The following is a 21,583-nucleotide window of genomic DNA, read 5'->3' on the forward strand; positions in this document are numbered from 1 at the left end:
CCTCGAAAAGTCTTGGCAGTGTTTCAGAGTGGGGAGGGTAAAGGCAGGATATTTATGAGGTTTTTTAGGATATGGTTTAAGGTGGGCCTTGCAATGCAAGAGTAAGGGGGATGAGGGAGAGAGTCAGGGGTTTGTGGGGGTGGAGGGGAGGGCTTGATTAGGATTGGCAAAGTTGGGACATAATTGTTTATGTTTACATAAACTAAATAGTTTAGTTACATAAACTAGATAGTTTACAGTGAGGGGAGGGTTTCAGAGCAAGTCTCAGAGTGGATACACTGAGTTGAGCTCACTATTGTTATTAGTTATTACTTTTCAAGAAATTCCTAAAAGAATAAAGTTATTTGTAATTTTATTTTTTGGGGCAAGAGTTTCTTAAAATAGTAAAGTCACTTTATTACAGATAGTTGAACAGTAAAATCATGATGATGAAGACACTCTTTGTTCTTAATCCTATGGTGCTGTGTGGCTGCTTTTAATTCTCAAAACCCTGAAATAATGTAATTTCTTTTCTTTAAATTGTAGCTCAATTGAAAGTGAGATAAATAGGAGGAGAGAGAACCGGTTGTCATTTGGCTGCTCTTTTCCCCCCACAGAGACTAGATCTTAAGTATATTTCATCTCATGTATTTAAAAATAAAACTTTTATTATAAAATCAGGGGCGCTTGGGTGGCTCAGTCGGTTAAGCGTCCAACTTCGGCTCAGGTCGTGATCTCGCGGTCCGTGACTTCGAGCACCGTGTCGGGCTCTATGCTGACAGCTCAGAGCCTGGAGCCTGTTTCAGATTCTGTGTCTCCCTCTCTCTGACCCTCCCCTGTTCATGCTCTGTCTCTCTCTGTCTCAAAAATAAATAAACGTTAAAAAAAATTGTTTTTAATAAAATCAATGCATGTTCATTATTGAAATTTTGGAAAATAGAGACAGGTTTAAAGGGGTTGGAGTGGGGTTTTCTCCTTTAAATTTGTCTCTGTTTTCTATAGTTTCTACAATTAACTTCAAGTAATTATCTTGAAGTGAAATGTTACATTTGATGACACCTTAGGCTCTAGGAAAAAGAGTTTATATAAAACTTGAGTAAAATGGTATGAGGAGGGACATAGTTTATTATGTACATTTATTACATTTATTTATAATTTATTACATTTTCCCCCCGCTGACTTCAGGGGCAGCTAGCTGGCTCATTTGGTAGCACATGAGACTCTTTCTCCTGAGGTCATGAGTTCAGCCCCATGCTGGGTGTAGAGCTTACTAAAAAAAAAAAAAAAAAAAAAATTAAAAATTAAAAAACCACTTTACAATCCCTACTGACTTTTAATACATACATATTATGAGCTGAATTGTGTCCTCTCAAAATTCATATGTCGAATCCCAATACCTGAGAATGTGATTGAATTTGGAGAAAGGGCCTTTAAAGAAGTGATTAAGTTCAAATGGGGTTATTAAAATGGGAACCTTAATCAAGTATGGCTGGTGTCCTTATAAGAAGAGGAAATTTGGACACACAGAGAGACCCCAGAGGTGAGTGCACATGGAGAAAAGGCCATGTGAGGACACAGCACAAAGGCAGTCATCTGCAAGCAAGGTGAGAGACCTCAGGAGAAATCAAACCTGCCAGCAACTTGATCCTGGACTGCCAGCCTCCAGGATTGTCAGAAAATAAATTCTGTTGTTTAAGCCACCCCATCTGTGGTATTCTGTTACGGCAGCCTGAGCAGTTGATATAATTCATCTGCATAACTACCTTTTTTCTCTTCAGTATTGTAATTGACATCTGAGTCCCGGACTTTCTCATATTCTCAATATAAATATTCTCTGCAGATCATCATGGAGACATGGTAATGTCCAGAGCATGTGTTCCTGAATTTCAGTGCTTTGACTATGTTACCTATTTGGTTAAACTCATAGGCTCTGTTGCATTCCTTGACTGAATTCTATTTTGAATGAAGATAAATAACTTCTCCTAAAAGTCAGCATGAGGCTTGACAGATTGATGGTCAACATCTTACTGTGGGTCCTTCATGAAGCATGGATGAGTCACACCAACCTCCCCTAGCCTTGAAAATTCCATGATCTATTCCAAAACTCTGATAATTTCTCTAATCTTTTGACAGCATTTCCTGGTATGTGACAGGCAGTTATTTTGCACTTGTAATAGTGACAATAAGAAAGACAGCTTTATCTATATGTGGTAATTCCTCAGTGGCTATTGCTGACTTTACATGATTTATACTTTCTATAACTCTATCTCTGTGCTCTTTGGATACACATTTTTTTGAAGACAATTTAAGAACATTAAGACTCCAAACTTGGGTTAAAATTGAGCTTTGAATATAGTTGTCAGTTCCATTTATTATTCAGCTATGTGTTGACAACATATTTTTTACCTCCTCTGGTCATACCAAACCAAAAATCATTGCTAACTTCATATAAAAGTATCTCATCACTTGATGGCAAATAAAAGATATATTTCAATTTTTACATAAGACATGAATAAAATAGATATCTTAGAACAAAGAAATATGAAATATCGCAGAAAATTAATAATTTAAAACTAAACCCAGTATAGACATTTCTGCCTTTGTTGGGGGGGCAGATATGGAGGTGAAGGATAGTGTTGGGGAGGAAGGAATTTCCCACTGTTCTAGATTCTTCTAACTGGATTAAGAATTACATTGACAAAATAATCTACATGCCAAGGTGGCCTGTTGTGGGGCAACCTGACCTTGGCCCCTGCAATAGCATAATTCCTATTAGCAGTTGAGCAACAATCTTTACTTCTTTCTTCCTTCAGAAACTGGTGAGAAAGGAAGAAGGGAAAGACTGAAAATGCAAAGCCCCTGCCCATTTTTTTCTGCAGATAAAGAGTGGAATCTAGAGTTGATGCCCACAGTTATTAAAGCATTTGGGAGTGGAGGGGTGCCTGGGTGGCTCAGTCGGTTGAGGGTCTTGCTCTTGGTTTTAGCTCAGGTCATAATCTCGAGGTTGGTGAGTTTGAGCCCCATGTTGGTCTCCATGCTGACGGTGCAGAGCCTACTTGAAATTCTCTCTCTCTGTCCCCCAAAGTTAATAAATAAACTTTAAAAAAAAAAAGCATTTGGGAGTGGGAATGTCATTGATGTGTCAGAGCGTAGTTAGTGGTTAAAACAAAAATGCTTTGCGGGGCGCCAGCAAATAAATAATAAATAAATAAATAAATAAATAAAATGCTTTGCATAATAATACAAGGGGAATTGAGTTTATTAGGGAAATCTAGAGGAGGAAGGTATCTAAAGAGGAGAAGCAGGAAGTGTGGAATCAGAAAAGGAATACGAAAACATGGCAGGAGGCCAGAGCCTTTGGAGATGAAGATGCTCTGGGCAAAATTCCAGTCATTGGTGTGGCCAGCAGACTTTAATAAGGACATTTAAAGTTGAGCTTTCAGTTGTTTGCCAGGTGCCACTGTCTTGTAGTCTCATCCTTCAGACACATTATTCCACAAGTCTGAAAAGCTGCCGCACATATTTGAGGATAAATAAAAATGATTTTTCTCTGCTTGTAAAGGGGAAGAGAAATATTCCTTGAATATTTCCTTGAAACTCCTTGAAAAGGTCTCTTTAGAATCAAAACAGTCCTTGATTCCCTACTCAAATGTTTGGAAAGATAGATAAATCTCTCCAGGGCTAGACAAGCCCCATCTCCTGTTTCCCTATGCAAAGATGTCTCCAAAGTCTGAGCTTCATACCCCCTTGAAAGATTCACATACAACTCTGAGTTAATCTAGCAGACCATCTTGAGTAACTCTTTGTCTCTCAAGTAGATAGAGTTTAATTATTCTTTCTTCTGCTTTATGCAATTAATTGTGTGAGATTTTATCCTGACTTCAGAGTTACTCACAAGCTACCTATGTGCATGTACTGCTCTGTTGGCTTACAGAGTAGTAAATTAAATTCTTGTACTCAATTCCAATGTGTGTGTTTGGCAGTGGGAGCACATCCCAAACACCAAGCAATTCTCAGACACCAGCAGGATGTCCCAAGAATTTAACTCAGTTCTGACACTACAGAACTGAGTTCAGTACAGTACAGAGTTCAGTTCTACAAGACTGCTCCCTACTGCCCCCCCCCCCATTTCAGACACCAGCCAGTCAGAAGCCCAGACTATATTACCTGTGCTTCTAACCGTCTAGCTATAAATCAGATTCCCATAACCTCCTCCTTGGGTTTGATTGATTTATTAGAGATAGAAGAAATATTAAAGTAAGATATGAGAAGGGGAGCCTGGGTGGCTCAGTCGGTTGAACGTCCGACTTTAGCTCATGTCATGATCTTGCAGTTCATGAGTTTGAGCCTCATATCGGGCTCTGTGCTGACAGCTCGGAGCCTGGACCCTAATTCAGATTCTGTGTCTCCCTCTCTCTCTGCCTTTCCCCAGCTCCTGCTCTGTCTCTCTATCTCTCAAAAATAAAAACATTAAAAAAAATTTTTTTAAGTAAGGTGTGGGGAAAGGGCTTGGGGTTTCCATGCCCTCTCCAAGCATGCCACTCTCTCCAATCTCCACATGTTCACCAACCTAGAAACTCTCCAAATACCATCCATTTGGGGTTTTGTGGAGGCTTTATTAAACAGCCATGATTTATTAAATCATTGGCCATTGGTATTGATTCAAACTCCATCCCCTACCTCCTTTCCCCTCTAGAGGAGGTGGTTGGGGTGGGACCAAATTCCAAACCTGTAATCACATCATTGACTTCATTGGCTACCAGCCCCCATCATTATGTGCTTTCCAAAAGTCACCTCATTAACATAACAAAGACACCAATATCACTCTCCACAGTTACAAAATTCCGAGGGTTTGAGGAGCTGCTTGAACCAGGAGCAGTAGACAAAGATCAAATATATATAAGAAATATATATTAAGAAATATATATTTGGTCATCTGAATGACAGTATCACAGTATCACAAGTCCTAAATCAGTTTTCTTTCTTTTCTGCACTGATGTGGAGACGTCTCTCTTATTGAGAGGCCTTTTATTTCCCTAACACATGCAAAAGTCTTACTTTATGCTTTAGAAGGAAATTAAGAAAAAGGAGATGTAACTTATGTAACTTCTTTAGACAAAGCTCTAAAGAAGAGATATGGCATCCATACACAAATAATTTATCAAAAGCAAAAGTTTAGAGCCAAAGAAGACAAAGAGAGATGTGGTACTTCCTCCCCCACACCCACTATCACCCCAAAACAGATGCAGGATCTTCGTACCTCAGTTGATGTCTGGGACAAACACATAAACTAATACCTAACCTAATTGGGATTATCCTGTATGGGTTGTTTTGATTTCTACTCCTTTTTTTTTTTTTTTTTTTTTTTAACTCAGCTCCATACCCAACATGGGGCTCAAACTCATGACCCCAAGATCAAGAGTTGCATGCTCCACCGACTGAGCCAGTAGGTGCCCCACTGATCTTTTTAAAAAATAGAACATTTGTGTAACATTTCCCATGTTATGGAACATTTTTAAAAACCTCAGCTTTCGGATGCCTCGGTGGCTCAGTCTGTTAAGTTTCTGACTGCAGCTCAGGTCATGGTCTCACAGTTTGTGAGTTTGAGCCCCACATCGGGCTCTGGGCTGACAGCTCAGAAACTGGAGCCTGCTTCGGATTCTGTGTCTCCCTCTCTCTTTCTGCCTTTCCCCTTCTCGAGCTCTGTCTCTCTCTCAAAAATAAATAAACATTAAAAAAAAAAAATCCGCTTCGATGACTGTATGATAGCATTGAATGGATACCTAAACATTTATTTAATAAGTTTCCTCTTTATGTTATCATAGATAACATTTCAATGAGTAGCTCTGGTTTTTGTTTATTTTGTATTTTTCTTATATTTTTATTTGAATGTAATTTCAAATTTCCAAAAAATTTGCCAGAATAGTGCAAAAATCACCCATATACCCTTTACCTAGATTCACCTATCATTAACATCTTGTCTCGTTTACTCTACCATTTGCTTTTTGTGGGTTGGGGGGACTTTTTCTCTACCAACTTAGGTCACATTGGAGTCGTGGGGGCCTGTGAATTAATTGACAGTAGTCGAGTTCACAGGAGAAAGGACAAGATTTATTTATATACATGTGGGAGCATTCATAATAGTTTATATAGCAGTTTAGTAGGGGGAAAAGGTGTGGCTAGTAAGAGTTTCAGTGAGAATGTATGCAGACTTTTTCCTCCCAATGTTAATGGACCATCTCCTTCCTGGCTGGAAACTCCCCTGGAGGGCAATTTATGGCGGCTGAATTCTCAACTACTGGTTCTGAGAGTCCGTTTACTCACAAACAGGAAAATTCCTTAAAGGGGGGTTAATGGCAGCTGTATATTCTGGGGGCTCTGCTTTAGTTAGATAAGGAAATTTCAGATAAGATTTCCTTATGCATCTTTTGTAGCTCAAATGTTTCTCGTTTAAAGTAATCTTTATGGTATTCTGGTGGTATTTATGGTATTCTGGTTATTGGTACTTTCATCTCTCTCCATGTATATGTATCTTCAATATATATACATATATATGTGTAATATATATTTATTTGTATTTACTTGTATAAAAAGGAAGCAAAATATGCCACCCCAAAATATGCCTCCTTAGCATATTTATTATTTTAAGTTGGTTATTTTTAAGAAACTGCAGACACAAGAGAAACTCTGAAAACCCAGTGGAAGTGATCTTTTTGTAAGAAACATGTACATTTATTTATAGGAGACATCTCCATTTCTGTAAGGGTTTCTCCCTGAGTGTACCAGGATGAAGAAGAAACGGTATAGTTTCTTAGTCTCTAGAAACTGTTATCCGTGGAGAAAGCATGGAATTACATCTACATTACAACCTTACTTTTTATTTTCTGTGCTTTTCTTGGTAACCTCCCATAACTGGCTCCCCACCCCTAACCTCTTCTTTTGTCTTTAGCTGAGGATGGTATTTAAGGAGATGCCTTTGGCCATTTGGGTGAGTTACTCAGTTTTCTTGTGTCTCTCCCATGTATACAGGAGGTATACATTCTATTGCACTTTTGCTTGTTTTTATCCTGTTGGTCTGTCTTATATCAACTTAATTTTAGACCAGTCAAAGAACCTAGACAGGAAGAAGGGAAAACTTTTTTGCCCCCACAGATGGTGACCACGAAGGACTGGCTTGACTTTGCTTGCTCTGAGGCTGCAGCAGCTAAGTGATTCTGTGACCTCTGACAGGAGCCAGCAGAAGGTAAGAATTCTTATCATGTCAGTCTCCCAGTTCTCTGCCTGCTGGGTCTGATGAAAGCAAGCGTGGTAAGGGAATTTTTCCTTTTCTAAATGTATATTAGCAGGGGAAATATGTCTGGAACTAGTTCCTTTGGTATAGTGATTCTGGTAAAGAATTGTTGTGGAGCAACCTGATTGGGTGGAGGCTGGCCGTGTGGGCGGTGAAAGAATTCACCCAAGGCAGAACAAAGGAGATAGAAGTTTTGAATATACTGTCAGGGAGCAGCAGGCAGGATAGCAAAGGAGAGACTGCCAAGAGGCAATGATGGGGGGCTATAGTTAAGGGAGGAAGTGAAGAGTTATGGGAATATATGGAATTTTCCTTTTTTTGGTAACTGTGCCCAGTTGTAAGAATCCTATTGGTCAGCTAGGGCTTATAGATATTTTGAATGAGCCCATTTGCATTCAGCTGGGTGGTCACTGTGGGCCCTTTTACCATACTTAGGGTGCCATTGCTCAAGCCTATTTCCTAAAAGTGGCCTCTGCATTGGTAAAGAGTACTCTTGTTTTTTACTGATCCTTTCCTTCCCAGAGATAGTCACAATTTTTCTTTGTTTCTGTCTGCTGTGTCATTTGTTATCTTGTTCTATGTCCTAAGAGTGTGGCTTTGTGACCAGTGAGAATATTCTGTCTGGTCTCTCAGCCAGAAGGTGCACTTACTGGTGTGCATTTTGATGGCCAGTTGAATAACAGGGGTTCTGAGCCACAAAGTCACAAGCGGCATTCTCTTTGTCTAACTGTGCCCGCTCTCAGGGGAGTTTGTTATTGGAAGTCCTGGCCCATAAGGGGCTTTTGCCTTCTCAACCTCCATTGTTCTGTTAGTGATGAAAAAATCCCATTATAGTAGCATCTACCTGCTATCACAGATTCCTGGGACTGTGTCTGGAGGTATCTCATGTTCTTGTGGGAAACCGGAAACAATATTTTCACCACACCATTCTTACCACTTATAACAATGAAGGCCTTTGCTTTCTTAGACTACCTTTGGGAGTAAGCTTTCTGGTTCTAAGAAGGTCTGCATTTTTTTGCACCCTCTTGTGGGGTGGCTCTTTCATCTCTGGTTAAGCCATAAAAGTGCTCAATGGTTTGAGTTGCTGTTAAGATTAATAGACCCTCATTAACTGCCAGATAATGAATTCTTTGACTTGGACAAAGTTCTATATTTGAATTTTTTTTTAAAAAAGCGAGCTCTTCCCCTAAACAATTGTCTTATTGGTACCTGTAGAAAGACCACATTAAAAAGTGGACACAAAGAGGTATAATGCCTAGCCTTAAAGACTCCTCACAAGATGAAAGAACAGAAATTAGACTTAAGGAAAAAATAATATCCACATCCAGCATAAATTCCTTTCCCTCAAACCTGGCCCCATCTGCCTGTTTTTATTAGGGAAGTTGGTCTGGATCACCTGGCAGAAGAACCAAGCGGCACTCGGAAGGAAGAAGGTTTATTTTACACCAGTGGGCTCAGAGGAGATTATTGTCCAGAGATCTGAGCGTCGAATGCAGGTGGGAAGGGTAATTTATAGCATCATCTTCCGCATTCCTGACGGCTTTTGTGCCCGCGCACGCACAGCCAACCGGACAGGAAGAACCCGGAAGAGGAGTCTCTAAGCTGAGAATTAGAGCTTGTTTTAGTTCCGTGGGCCATCTTATGGTGCAGAACTTTACTTATTTTCCAAACAGTAGTAATTTGGCACCTGAGGCAAGCAGGGTGGGAACAAGAATCTGCAAGGGAAGTCTTCAGGCAGGGATTGAAATTCCCTTATCGGTCCTGTTGGCCATCATATAACAGATTTTTCCCTAACGGTTTAACTCCCCTTTCCTTACAAGATTTATAAAGAACACTCTAGCCTAATCTCTGAGACCAAAGTATACATGTTATTAAGATAAATGCTGAAAGGCAGAAAGTGAATTTACCAGAAGCACCTGGGACAGGCAGTAGGGCTTACTTTGCTATTTCTTCACACTCCTACTTTTCAGGGCCCTGTAAACAACCAGCTTCAGATTTTCCTATGCAATCTCCTTTGTGGATCTATCCTAGACCCTCCACCCAAAGAACTCTTATCCCCTGTATAGCAACAGATCTTTTAAGTTATAAAGCCCTTCTACCTCCATTTTTAGAATATCTTACAAAATTTAGACAGGAGTTAGAAAGTTAGTGGTCATTCACAACCCACCTCACAGAGGAACAAATGACCAAAATTACTCCTAGGCCCTCAAAAAAATGATCAGCTGAAGTCCAATGTTTAGAGACTGATAAAAGGCCAAGGTTGAACTGTATACTCAGAAAGAAGGCTTTTGTTAAAATATTTATACAGAGTTTACAAAGGCATAATTATTTTGATTCCCATCTTTAAAAAAAATTTTTTTTAATATTTATTTATTTTTGACAGAGAGAGACAGAGCATGAGCAGGGGAGGGGCAGAGAGAGACACACACAGAATCCAAAGCAGTCTCCAGGCCCTGAGCTGTCAGCACAGAGCCCGACGAGGGGCTAGAACTCACAGACCGCGAGATCATGACCTGAGCCAAAGTCGGATGGATGCTCAACCGACTGAGCCACCTAGGCGCCCCTATTTTGATTCCCATCTTAGTTAGAAATCTCCCTGATATAAAGAAGCAAGTTGTTTTTTTTTTTAATTTTCTAAATGTTTATTTTTCAGAGAGAGAAAGAGAGAGAGACACACAGAGTGTGAGTAGGGGAGGGGCAGAGAGAGAGGGAGACACAGACTCTGAAGCAGGCTCCAGGCTCCAAGCTCCAAGCTGTCAGCACAGAACCCAGTGTGGGGATTGAACCCAAGGAACTGTGAGATCATGACTGGAGTTGAAGTCAGACATGTAACTGACTGAGCCACCCGTGTGCCCCTAAAGAAAGAAGCAAGTATAGTTGAAAAGATGATCATGCCCTTGATATTCAGGCTGTAATCCATTTTTTTTAAGTTTATTTATTTTGAGAAAGAGTGTGTGCACATGTGTGGGAGCAGGAGAGGGGCAGAAAGAAAGGGAGAGAAACAATCCTAAGCAGGTTCTGCACTGTTAGCACAGAGCCGGATGTGGGGCTTGAACCCATGAACCATGAGATCACGACCAGAACTAAAATCAAGAATTGGACGTTTAACCGACTGAGCCACAGAGGCACCTCTGTAATTCAGTTTTTTAGGACAATTGAAACAACTGATTTTGTCTTGCAACTCTCTACAAAGCCAGAATGTGACTCTAGAAGCAGTTCATATCCCACCTATCTTTACCAAATCCCAGACCTTGTACATTCATCTCAAAATGCTTGCAGATATTGGGACGTTGGAAATGGAATTTTCCTGCACTTCAGAAAAAGGAAGGGCATATTTAAATTACACTAGACCGCTGATAATAGGGAAATACGCCCCCAAAACTTCCACTTCGGAGAAAACTTGTATACTTTCTCTGTGCCTTTGCGATGTAGATTTTTTATGCCCTTTTTCTTTAGGACCTAAGAGCCATTCTTTGAAATGCAAACTTTAGGGAGAAATTTCTCATTAGTAGGGTTATTAAAGAGAGAGAGAGAGAGAGAGAGAGAGGAAGGGAGGGAGAGAGTGTATTTGGAAATTGGGCAAATGAAAAATCTTCTCCACAAATATTGGTAACTGTAAGGTCCATGGTTGTGTCTGTGTATGTTTATGTGTATCTATGAATGTATATTGTAGATGTGTGATATTTTTCTACCTCCAGATGGTATTGCCAGAATTAATTTGTGAAAGAGCTCTATGTAGTGGGCTTAAACAAACAAGTGCTTATATATATTTAGTGTTTATAAAAATTCTGAAAAAAAATGTAACTGAATAACAGAAACTAACCCGGATGCTTTTCAAGTTCACCTGATCTAGGATAATCTTTGGTAAATAAAAGCTACTCGAAATGTATTGGTTTAATTAAAATAGACATGTTTTCAGAGTTACAACATTAAATGTAATGTAGATAGACAACTACCTAGGTTTACTAATCAAATTTATATTATCTTTGTTACAAAATTCGTCAGCAAGACATGAAATTTTCATAACTAATCTGAACATAATTATTAAGAACAAGTGAATTAAATAAGTGTAAGTGAGGTTAAAGTTTATAGATGAATTTTTCAGCAATATTTTTGTCTACATAAATGGTTTCCCCAAATATTTTTGGTAACTTAAAACCTTAGAGTTTTACTAAGTTAAATTAGATGATGGAAATTCATTAAATATGTAGATCATTTCCAAATAAGATAAAATACTGAAACATTAATTATTGAACATAGGTTTTGATGTGTGAAAACGTTGGGGTTTGGAGCAAATGGTCATGAAAGAATTATTGAGGCCTCTTTGGTGCAAAAAGGTGGTCTTATTAAAGCGCGGGGCAGAACCCGTGGGCAGAAAGAGCTGCGCTGGGGTTGTGAGGAGTAGCTGATTATGTACTTTCCAGTTGGGAGAGGGTTAGGGATAGAAAAAGTCTCTAAGGAATTTGGAAGCAAGGTTTCCAGGACCTTGCAAGGCTAGCTGTTGTTGGAATAAGGTTATTTACTATCCTTCAGTAAAACCTTAGTCATGAGACCCTTCAGATGTTTATTAATGGGCCATATGTTTGAAGGATGATTGCTAGCATACATCTTGGTGGGTAGAGATAAAGGAAGTTGCCAAAGGAATGTTTATATGTTAAAGGAGACTTACAGGATCCTGGAGGTCAGGCTCAGGCTTATTTTAGGCTAAAGTATTAACATGGAGGCAGTTGAGTTCCTAGAGGAAGGTCACCGTAAGTTGTAAGGAAATTTAATTTTTTCTATATTTCTTTTGCCTTTGTTCTCTACATCAGGTAGAGATCTACTATTATCTTATAACAGAAAAACTAAAAATGCTTGGGTTGGTTAGTAAACATGTCTTGTGCCACTTAGAAAGATTGTACTATTAAAGGGGGCACATGCCTCTAGAAAGTATGATATGTATTCATAAATTTGCCAATCTAAAGAATGCCAGTGTAACAGGCAGTTTACAATTTCTTCTTAGTTTTTACTAGAAATTAAAGTCTCTAAGGGTTAAGAATTCTAATGTATGCAATTAAAACTGCTAGAAATCATAAGGGACACATTTCTATATGCAAAGAAAGTAAGATGTACGCTTTTATTAAGAAAAAGTATGAAGAACGGAGTTGCATTTTTGTTGAGGGAAAAGAAAGTAATTTTGTCCTAAAGCAAAGCCGATTATCTCTAATGAGAAAGAGAACAAGGGACCAACTAAAATAGACATAGAAAGTTGTGGAAGGTTTATGAAAAAGGAATTTTGGCAAAGGAGTTTTATGTGTGATCAAAGTGGATAAGATTGAATTAATTTGTTATAAGAGTTTTAAAAACAAGCCTTAATATCAGTAATGAACTTATATAAAACTGGAACTTAATTTTCTTTCATCTATTAAAAGTGCAAAGTTTGTGTGAATTATTGGTCCGCTCCTGATAAGAGGTTGTAAAGGGTCTTTCCTTACCTTCTGGGTGATTGCCTAGAACAAAGAATTTGTATGTTATCAAAGTGATTTCCTGTGTTTCATGTTGTTTTTGTTGGGTTTTTGATTACTAAAGTAAACCTAGTCTTCTTGGTATTAAAAGAGCTAAGTTTTGCTCAGAACTGTGTAGCCTTTGAAGACTTTGTCACTTGGTTAAGTAGATAACTAAGTATTTCACAGTGACCTATGATGATCCTATTCAGTCAAGTGTCCAAACATTTTGATACGTTTGAAGTTTCCAAGATCAAATTCTTTTTTAAAAATTTTTATTAAGTTTTTAATTTTAATTTAAGTATAGTTAACATACAGTGTAATATTAGTTTCAGGTATACAATACAGTGATTCAACAATTCTATACATTATTCAGTGCTCATTATGATAAATGTACTCTTTAATCCCCATCACCTATTTTACCCATCCCCCCACCTACCGCCCCTCTGGTAACCATCAGTTTGTTCTCTATAGTTAAGAATCTGGGGGCGCCTGGGTGGCGCAGTCGGTTAAGCGTCCGACTTCAGCCAGGTCACGACCTCGAGGTCCGGGAGTTCGAGCCCCGCGTCAGGCTCTGGGCTGATGGCTCAGAGCCTGGAGCCTGTTTCCCATTCTGTGCCTCCCTCTCTCTCTGCCCCTCCCCCGTTCATGCTCTGTCTCTCTCTGTCCCAAAAATAAATAAACGTTGAAAAAAAATTAAAAAAAAAAAAAAGAGTCTGTTTCTTGGTTTGTCTCTGTCTCTCCCTCTCTTTTCCTCTGTTTTGTTTCTTAAATTCCACGTATGAGTGAAATCATATGGTATTTGTCATCCTCTGACTGACTTATTTCACTTAGGATTGTACTTTCTAGCTCTTTCCATGTTGTTGCAAATGGCAAGGTTTCATTTTTTATGGCTGAATAATATTCCATTATAAATATATATCCATTTTTTAGCCATTTATCTTCTTTATCCATTCATCCACTGGTGGACACTTAGGCTGCTTCTGTAATTTGGCTATTGTAAATAATGCTCCAAATAAACATAGGGGTATATATACCCTTTCAAATTAGTGTTTTTGTATTCTTTGAGTAAGTACTTGGTAGTGTGATTATGGGATCGTAGGGTAGTTCTATTTTTTAATTGTTTGAGGAAACTCCCTACTGTTTTTTATAGTGGCTGTCTATACCAGTTTGCATTCTCACTAACCAGTGCACAAGGGTTCCTTTTTCTTCACATCCTCACCAACACTTGTGGTTTCTTCAAAATCAAATTCGTTTTCATAAAGTTTATTTTTATTTATTTGGAAAGACAGATAGAGAGTGAGTAGGGGAGGGGCAGAAAGAGAGGGAGACAGAATCAAGCAGGCTTCATGCTGTCAGCACAGAGCCTGATATGGGGCTCGAACTCACAAACCGTGAGATCATGACCTGAGCTGAAATCAAGAATCAGATGCTCAACTGACTGAACCACCCAGGCACCCCTCAAAGTCAAATTCTAAATGAAGTACTTTTGATCTGGAAGAAACTTTGGGATATTTTAGAAGGTTCCAAGAAGCGGGGCGCCTGGGTGGCGCAGTCGGTTAAGCGTCCGACTTCAGCCAGGTCACGATCTCGCGGTCCATGAGTTCGAGCCCCGCGTCAGGCTCTGGGCTGATGGCTCGGAGCCTAGAGCCTGTTTCCGATTCTGTGTCTCCCTCTCTCTCTGCCCCTCCCCCGTTCATGCTCTGTCTCTCTCTGTCCCAAAAATAAAATAAAAAACGTTGAAAAAAAAAAAATTAAAAAAAAAAAAAAAAAAAAGAAGGTTCCAAGAAGCTCTTAAAAGATTTGTTAACCTAATTAGGCTTATTTAGTATATTAAATTACATGGGAAGTATTGTCAAATAAGTGATGCTAAGCCTTCTTAGGTTGTATTTGTGAAGATACGTTATTAATATAAGTGTTCTAGAAAATGTATGGAGTTTTTAAAAATCTTGTTTGTCTTGGTATAATGCTAGCACTTGTAATTCTAGTTATTATCTTGAAGTGTTGTTTGTCACAGAAGTAACCAAATTTCCTTGTTAATTGCATCAGAGTGAATTCTCAGCATTTCTTTAACCTTGAGCATTTTTAAGTCTTTTGTCATTTATAGACAGTTATTGTTTTACTCTGATAATTTTGCAAGTGTGTGTTATCTTCAAATATTGATGGAAAGGGCTTTTGAGGAATACAGGGTTCTGATAACCTTAAGATCACAAAAGTGAACTGGGGAAGAATTTCTGGAACTAGTGGAAAAACTAGATTCAGGCAAAAAAGAATTAATAACATGGGACTGAATGAACTGAAGAGGATAATTATATTTTTTATGTTTTGGGGTTTTTTTTGTTTCAAATATTGCTGATTTTTAAAGATGTTTTGTTTTTCCAGATTTAAGGAAACTTTTTCTCTTAAGCTAACTATAATTTATAGCAATTTGATAAAATATACCTTTGTGAACAAACTGAAACATTTATATTTTTCTCCCTACCCAACCCCTCCAGAATTCAGAAACTCGCAGTGAGCATTCTTACATTTTTTATGGCAATTTATTTATTTGCATAAGTCCAATAATAATGTTCTCCTATAACAGGATACAATTGTAAACATTAGTTATATTACCATGGCTTTGACTGGAATGTCATATTTGAGAGAGATACACATAGACTCAGGTATGACCAGACAGTTTTAAGGAACTAAGGTTGACTTTACGGAACTAATAAAGCCCCTTGGAAAAACTGCCTGGTACCTTGTTTGTACAGAGTTTCCAGCAGCCTTACCAGGTGAGTAAGGATTGTCACTTTCTGGCAAATGCAGGAACCTTAGGATATTTTGTGGACCTTGAGAAGAGGAATTTACCCAGATCTATAGGTATTACAAGGCGAATCTGATGGCAAATCTTTGGCTTTGCTTTCTGGCCTGGAGAAGCTTTTAAAAGTTCAATATAAGACTCCTTAAGAAATGTTCCAGCTAAGGAGATTTAAAAAGAGCCTACATGGCCAACCACTATTCTTGCCATGCTTATGTAAATAATCAGGCCAAGTTTATTGAAACCAGACTTATTTTGCAAAAAAATTAGCCATAATTTGGCTATCTTTGGTGGAAATGAGGGTAATTTTAGAGAGAAAAAGTAAGTTTCAGTAACATACTTTTATGGATATTAGATTCTAGTTCTGATTCATTGTCTTTGAGGGTTTGTCGTTTGCCTACAAACTGGACTGGATCCTAAATTCTTCTGGTTTCCTCAAATATCAGGCTGTGACTCTCCAATTAACATTTCCAGTTTTCTTGCATCCTTTTGATTTGGAATCATTGAGAACTAAAACTGCCCCTTTTTTCTGAAGTCCTAAAAACTAAAGCTAGACAACTCGATATAGATTTCGGAAAAATTGCTACAATAGCTCATGTGTAGACTGTTCATGCCTATTGCCATGGGGGCCACTCAGAAAGATCACCAGGGACATCCAAACTGCAAAATACGAAATCTTTCAGATTGCCACTGCCTGCCCCCACTTTATCTGAAGATGCTTTGACCCTAACATCTAGTCTTGACTGGCTCCCACCTAGACTCAGAAACTGGTTTATAATCTGCTCCAATCATTAACCTTTGTTTTTCTTTTGTTTCCATAAAAATGCCTCTTATTAATTACCTGATTGCTTGTGCAATATAAGCCTGACCTTGGGAGCCCAGTTGCAAGGTCACCTCCTGAAATGAGACATAAATGTTTAACTGAACTGACATATTCTCAAGACAGAGACTGGTTCAGTGAGATATGGAGCAGTCTATCAAATTACATTCTGAGTTTTGAAACTTTTTTAAAGTTTCAAAGATAGAACTGAAGGGAGACAAAATATACCAACCCCAAAGCCTCTATGGCATAGTGATTATTTTAAGCTGGTTATTTTTAAGAAGCTGCAGACACAAGAGAAGTTCTGAAAGCCCAGTAGAAGTTACCTTCTTGTAAGAGACATTTACATTTATAAGGAAAATCGCCATTTGTAATGGTGTCTCCCTCTATGTACCAGGAAGAGAAGGATATCTAAATCTAGAAACTCTTATTAGTGCTGAAGGCATGGACTTACATCTGCATTAGAACCTCACTCTTGTTTACTGTGGTTTTCCTCGTAACCTCTCATAACTGAATCTCCACTCCTAGCATCATCTTTTGCCTTTAGCTGAAGATATTTAAGGTGATGCCTTTGGCCATTTGGGGGAGTTACTCAGTTTTCTTGGGTTTCTCTCAGGTATATAGGAGGTATACATGTTAGTAATTTTTTTTTCTTCTGTTAACCTATCTTTTTTTTTTTTTTTAAATGTTTATTTATTTTTGAGACAGAGAGAGACAGAGCATGAACAGGGGAGGGTCAGAGAGAGAGGAAGACACAGAATCTGAAACAGGCTCCAGGCTCTGAGCTGTCAGCACAGAGCCCGATACGGGGCTCGAACTCACGTACTGCGAGATCATGACCTGAGCCGAAGTCGGCCACTTAACCGACTGAGCCACCCAGGTGCCCCTTCTGTTAACCTATCTTATATCAATTTAATTATTAGACCAGCCAAAGAACCTAAAGGGTAGAAGGAAAAATTTTCTGCCCCAACAACCTATTTGTCTATCTAGATAGATGGATGTATAGATTTAAATTCAGAGAATATGTATGTTTTTGTGAACCATTTCTTCCCACTGTATTTAACCCTAATACTCCAGTCTGTATGAACTGTTAGAAGATAATGGAGGCATACTTATAATTTTTTTAAAGTTTATTTGAACAAAAATTGATTAGAATCCAGCAGTACCACACCAGATGTGGTTAAGGGTAATCCACTGACAGAAGCAGGGGAAGATTTTTATAAAGTGTGGAAACAAAGAAATTATTTGATTGGCTAAAACTTATGTTTGCCTTATTTGGAAAAACCTAGCTGGCTGGGTGTGATTGGTTGTCCTTTGGTTTTGATTTCTTAATGTTGAAGTATTTACAGTCTTAGGTTTTCCTTTGCTTATGTAGAATGCTAAGGTTTCAAAACCACCCTAGTCTAATGGCCTCCTTGTTTACTTATTATAACATTACTAAGAACAGGTATATGTGTTACATAACCACAGTGCAGTTATCAATTTTAGCATACTTAATATTGATATAATTATATTTCCTAATCCACCATCTATAATCCAATTTTGTCAATTGACCCAATAATGCTTTTTATAGTAATTTTTTTCTCTTCAGCACAGGATTCAATGTAGGTTCAGGTACTGTATTTAGTTGTCACATCTTTTTTAGTCTTTCTCATTTTTTTAAGATTTTACTTTTAAGTAATCTCTACATCCAATGTGGGGCTCAAACACAACACTAAGATTAAGAATTGCATGCTCCACTGACTGAGCCAGCCAGGAGCCCCTTAGTTTCCTTTAATATGGAAGAAGTCCTTGGCTTTTCATCGTCTTTTATGACACTAGCAGTTTTGAAAACAAAAATAGCCCCCTGAAAACACAGTACAACATTCCTTATTTTGGGTTGGTCTAACATTTCCCGAAGATTAGTTTCAGATTATGCATCTTGCCTAGAATAGTACATTAGTAATGTTATGTCCTCAGGAGACCACACCTGGAGGCACATAATGTATGTGCCATCTGTCTCTCATTTGTTGTATTAATTTTGGTCTGGTGAAGGGGTTGTCTGGGCTTTTTACATTATGTTAGCTGGGGTTTTTCTCTTGTTACTAATAAGCAATCTGTGAGAAAAATTATGTTCAGTAGTACAACTCTGGTGATTATTAGATTCTACTCTTGTTAGTTATCTTTGAAGGTTTTTTATCTACCTATAAACTGGATTGTATCCTGAAATCTTCTCATTTCCTCAAGTATCTGGCTACAACTCCCCAAACTAACATTTCCGGTTTTCTTCACTTCAAGGCTGTCCTTTCTCCCTGAAAATTGAAGTTGGGTGACTTGATATAAACTTCAGAGAAATCACTGCAACAGATCATGTATAAACAACCTTTATGCCTGTTGCTGTGTGGCCACTCAGAACACGTGATGGCATCACCAGAGACATTCAAACTGAAAAAGATGCTATGGGCCCAACATCTAGAAATCATTGGCTGCCCTCAGGACTCAAATTGGGCTTTTTATAGCCTGCTTCAATCATTAACCTTTGTTTTCCTTTTGTTTCCATAGAAATGCTTCTTATTGACTACCTCCTTGCTTGAACCTTATAGGCATAGTTTTGGGATCTCGATGTGTTACTGCTGTAGGGTTCAGAACATGTCACCCTAAAATGTGCCATGTTGGCATATTGATTATTTTGAATTAAAGGTAGTTGAGAAAGAGTCAGTGCAAGGATGTTCTGACCTTCCTTTGCCCCCTCTAAGTAGAACATAACTTTCCTATGTGAAAGTACCCTCCTTATAGCAGCAGGGTAGATAGTTTCCTTATCACCAAAATAGGAGATAGGGCCAAGAAGGCTATATAAATGAACCTTGTTACTTCTTCACCATTTCACCTCAAGCCCAAACCTTGTCTTGCCAGTTCTTCACAAGTTTATTGTTTCTTTGTCTAAAATGTATTAAAGCTTCTTGCTTTGGTTCCTTGCTATAAGTCTCATATTTTTGTGAGGCTCCCATATGTACCTACATAATTAAATTTGTTTTTCTTTTGTTAATCTTTTTATTTCTGGGGGATCTCATCCAAAAACCTAGAAGTGTAGGGGAGAAATTGTTTTTTTCTCCTCTTTACCACCTCCTGAAGTGAGACACAACTTGTGAACTGAACTGATGTATATTCTTAGGACTAAGACTCTGGTTCATTGAGGTAGAGGAATCCTACCAACTCAGCTTCTGGACTGTGAAACTTCTGGAGGGAGTTTCAAAGGTAGGAGTGAAGGGTAGCAGAATATGCCACACTAAAATATTCCTCTTTGGCATAAGGATTATTTGGGGCTGATTATTATTATTATTTTTAAGGGTAGACACAGGAGTAGCTCTAAAAATAAAGTTGAATTTACCCTTTGGTGAGAGAATCTCTATTGATAAGGAGGTCTTTGTCTGTACCAGGAAGAAAAGAATGACTCTAAATCACAAGAAACTCTCATCAATGAAGAAGGTGATTTCTTAAATCTGCATAACAACCTTACCTTGTTTACTGTGTTTTTCTTGGTAAGCTTCCATAACTGACCTCCCAAATTCCCAACATTTTTCTTTTGTCTTTACCTGAAGATGATGTTTAAGGTCGTGACTTGGGCCGTTTCAGGGAGTTTTACTCATTTTTCCTGGGTATCTCCCACATATATATGAGGTGTACATGTTAATATACTTCTTTTTTCTTGTGTTAAATCTGTTTTTTTATTATGGGGGGATTTTAACCACAGAACCCAGAAAGGTAAAGGGAAAATGTTTCCCTCTCTACCATGGGAAGACACCGTAAGACCCTGTAGATAGTCTCCTCTAGATTTAGCATTTATTTATTAAAAATTTTTTTTTAACATTTATTTATTTTTGAGAGACAGAACATGAGCGGGGGGGGAGGGGGCGGTGGTGGTGGTGAGGAACAGATTGAGAAAGAGGGAGACAGGAGACGCAGAATCAAGCAGGTTCCAGGCTCTGAGCTGTCAGCATAGAGCCCAACATGGGGATCAAACCCAGGAATGGTGAGATCATGACCTGAGCTGAAGTCAGATGCTTAACCGACTAAGCCACCCAGGCACCCCTACATTTAGCATTTATTGGTGATTTTTACCTGAGCCAATCTTTACTGTTTTGGCTGAAAAATGAAGATTTTCCCATTCAATCACTCTTCATATTTACAAGTCAGCACTTTCTTATACCTGCAGTGCACGAAATTGTGCTTCTCTTTCCACCTTCATTACCATTTACTATCTTTTATCTAACCTTGTAGGTTAGAAAGTATATCATAATTTTTTTGTTTCTAGATTATTAATGAGGCTTATTAATTTTTAACTTTGTTATTATCTATTCATACTATGTCTACTTTTATTAAGAGCTTTGTGTTTTATATATCTGCATGAAGTATTTATATATTTTGGTGCTGTTAATACATTCTCATATTGGTAACAGTTATTTTTCTAGTTTTTTATTTGCATTTCAATTGTGTGTATAATTTTACCTTGCATTTAAATATTTTTGTATTGAGTCTAATGTATCCATTTTTCCTTTGTGATTTTTCCCATTGGTATAACAATTAGAAAGTCTATTTTATAGAGTGCATAATAAATTAAATAATCAGTATTTTAGTGTTGATTATATACATACTGCCTATACTGAAAGGGACTTTTTTTGTCTGTGTGGAAAAGAAAAGCTCTGGAATTGGGATAATTAGTTCCAAAGACAATTTCATAACAGTAACAGCTATTAATACAGGAACTGTTAGTGAAAAAGATTATGTGTGTGTTTATAAGATCTCTTTTAACACCAAGACCATTCACAACTTTGTCCATAGGGTCTTGTATAGTTAAAAGGTAAGCAAAAGGTTAGTTGCTGTTATTTATTTTTACAAAAGTCCAAAACAGAAGTCCAAATGGGGTAAAGATGCCCTCTAGTGGAAGGTTAGGTCCTCTTTATAATCAAACTGCAAACATAAAAAATCTGTCCATCATTTTATAAAGTGTATGCAATTGAAATGTGGGGTTTTTGCTTTCTTTCTAAACAATGGAATCAATAACAGAATTAAAAATTAATTCTCATATATAAGAAATGATATTCCCATTCGTATCTTCTTCCTGGATGGATTTTATTTATTTTAATTACTCCTAGAGTACATAATCCTGTACATAGGAAAAACCAGATTGTTATGGTCAACAGTCTATTTTCTCTTTTGAAGAAAGAATTAGT

General features: G+C 38.0%; 1 protein-coding gene and 1 pseudogene across 2 annotated transcripts in view; both read left to right on the top strand.

Annotated features, from left to right (window-relative positions):
• Positions 1-21,583, top strand: part of LOC115524235 — a 47,677-nt pseudogene that overhangs the window by 11,456 nt on the left and 14,638 nt on the right.
• NMD3 (NMD3 ribosome export adaptor) overlaps positions 1-21,583 on the top strand; it is a 74,245-nt gene that overhangs the window by 3,475 nt on the left and 49,187 nt on the right. The window contains exon 2 of one of the 2 annotated variants that reach the window (XM_030330607.1): positions 7,132-7,222. The exons of the other annotated variant lie outside the window; for it this stretch is intronic. The gene's annotated coding sequence lies outside the window, so the exon portion shown is untranslated. The remainder of the gene's footprint in view (positions 1-7,131; positions 7,223-21,583) is intronic. 2 annotated transcript variants of the gene reach the window in all.

Source organism: Lynx canadensis, chromosome C2, assembly GCF_007474595.2.
Source record: "Lynx canadensis isolate LIC74 chromosome C2, mLynCan4.pri.v2, whole genome shotgun sequence".
NCBI classification, from domain to species: Eukaryota; Metazoa; Chordata; class Mammalia; order Carnivora; family Felidae; genus Lynx; species Lynx canadensis.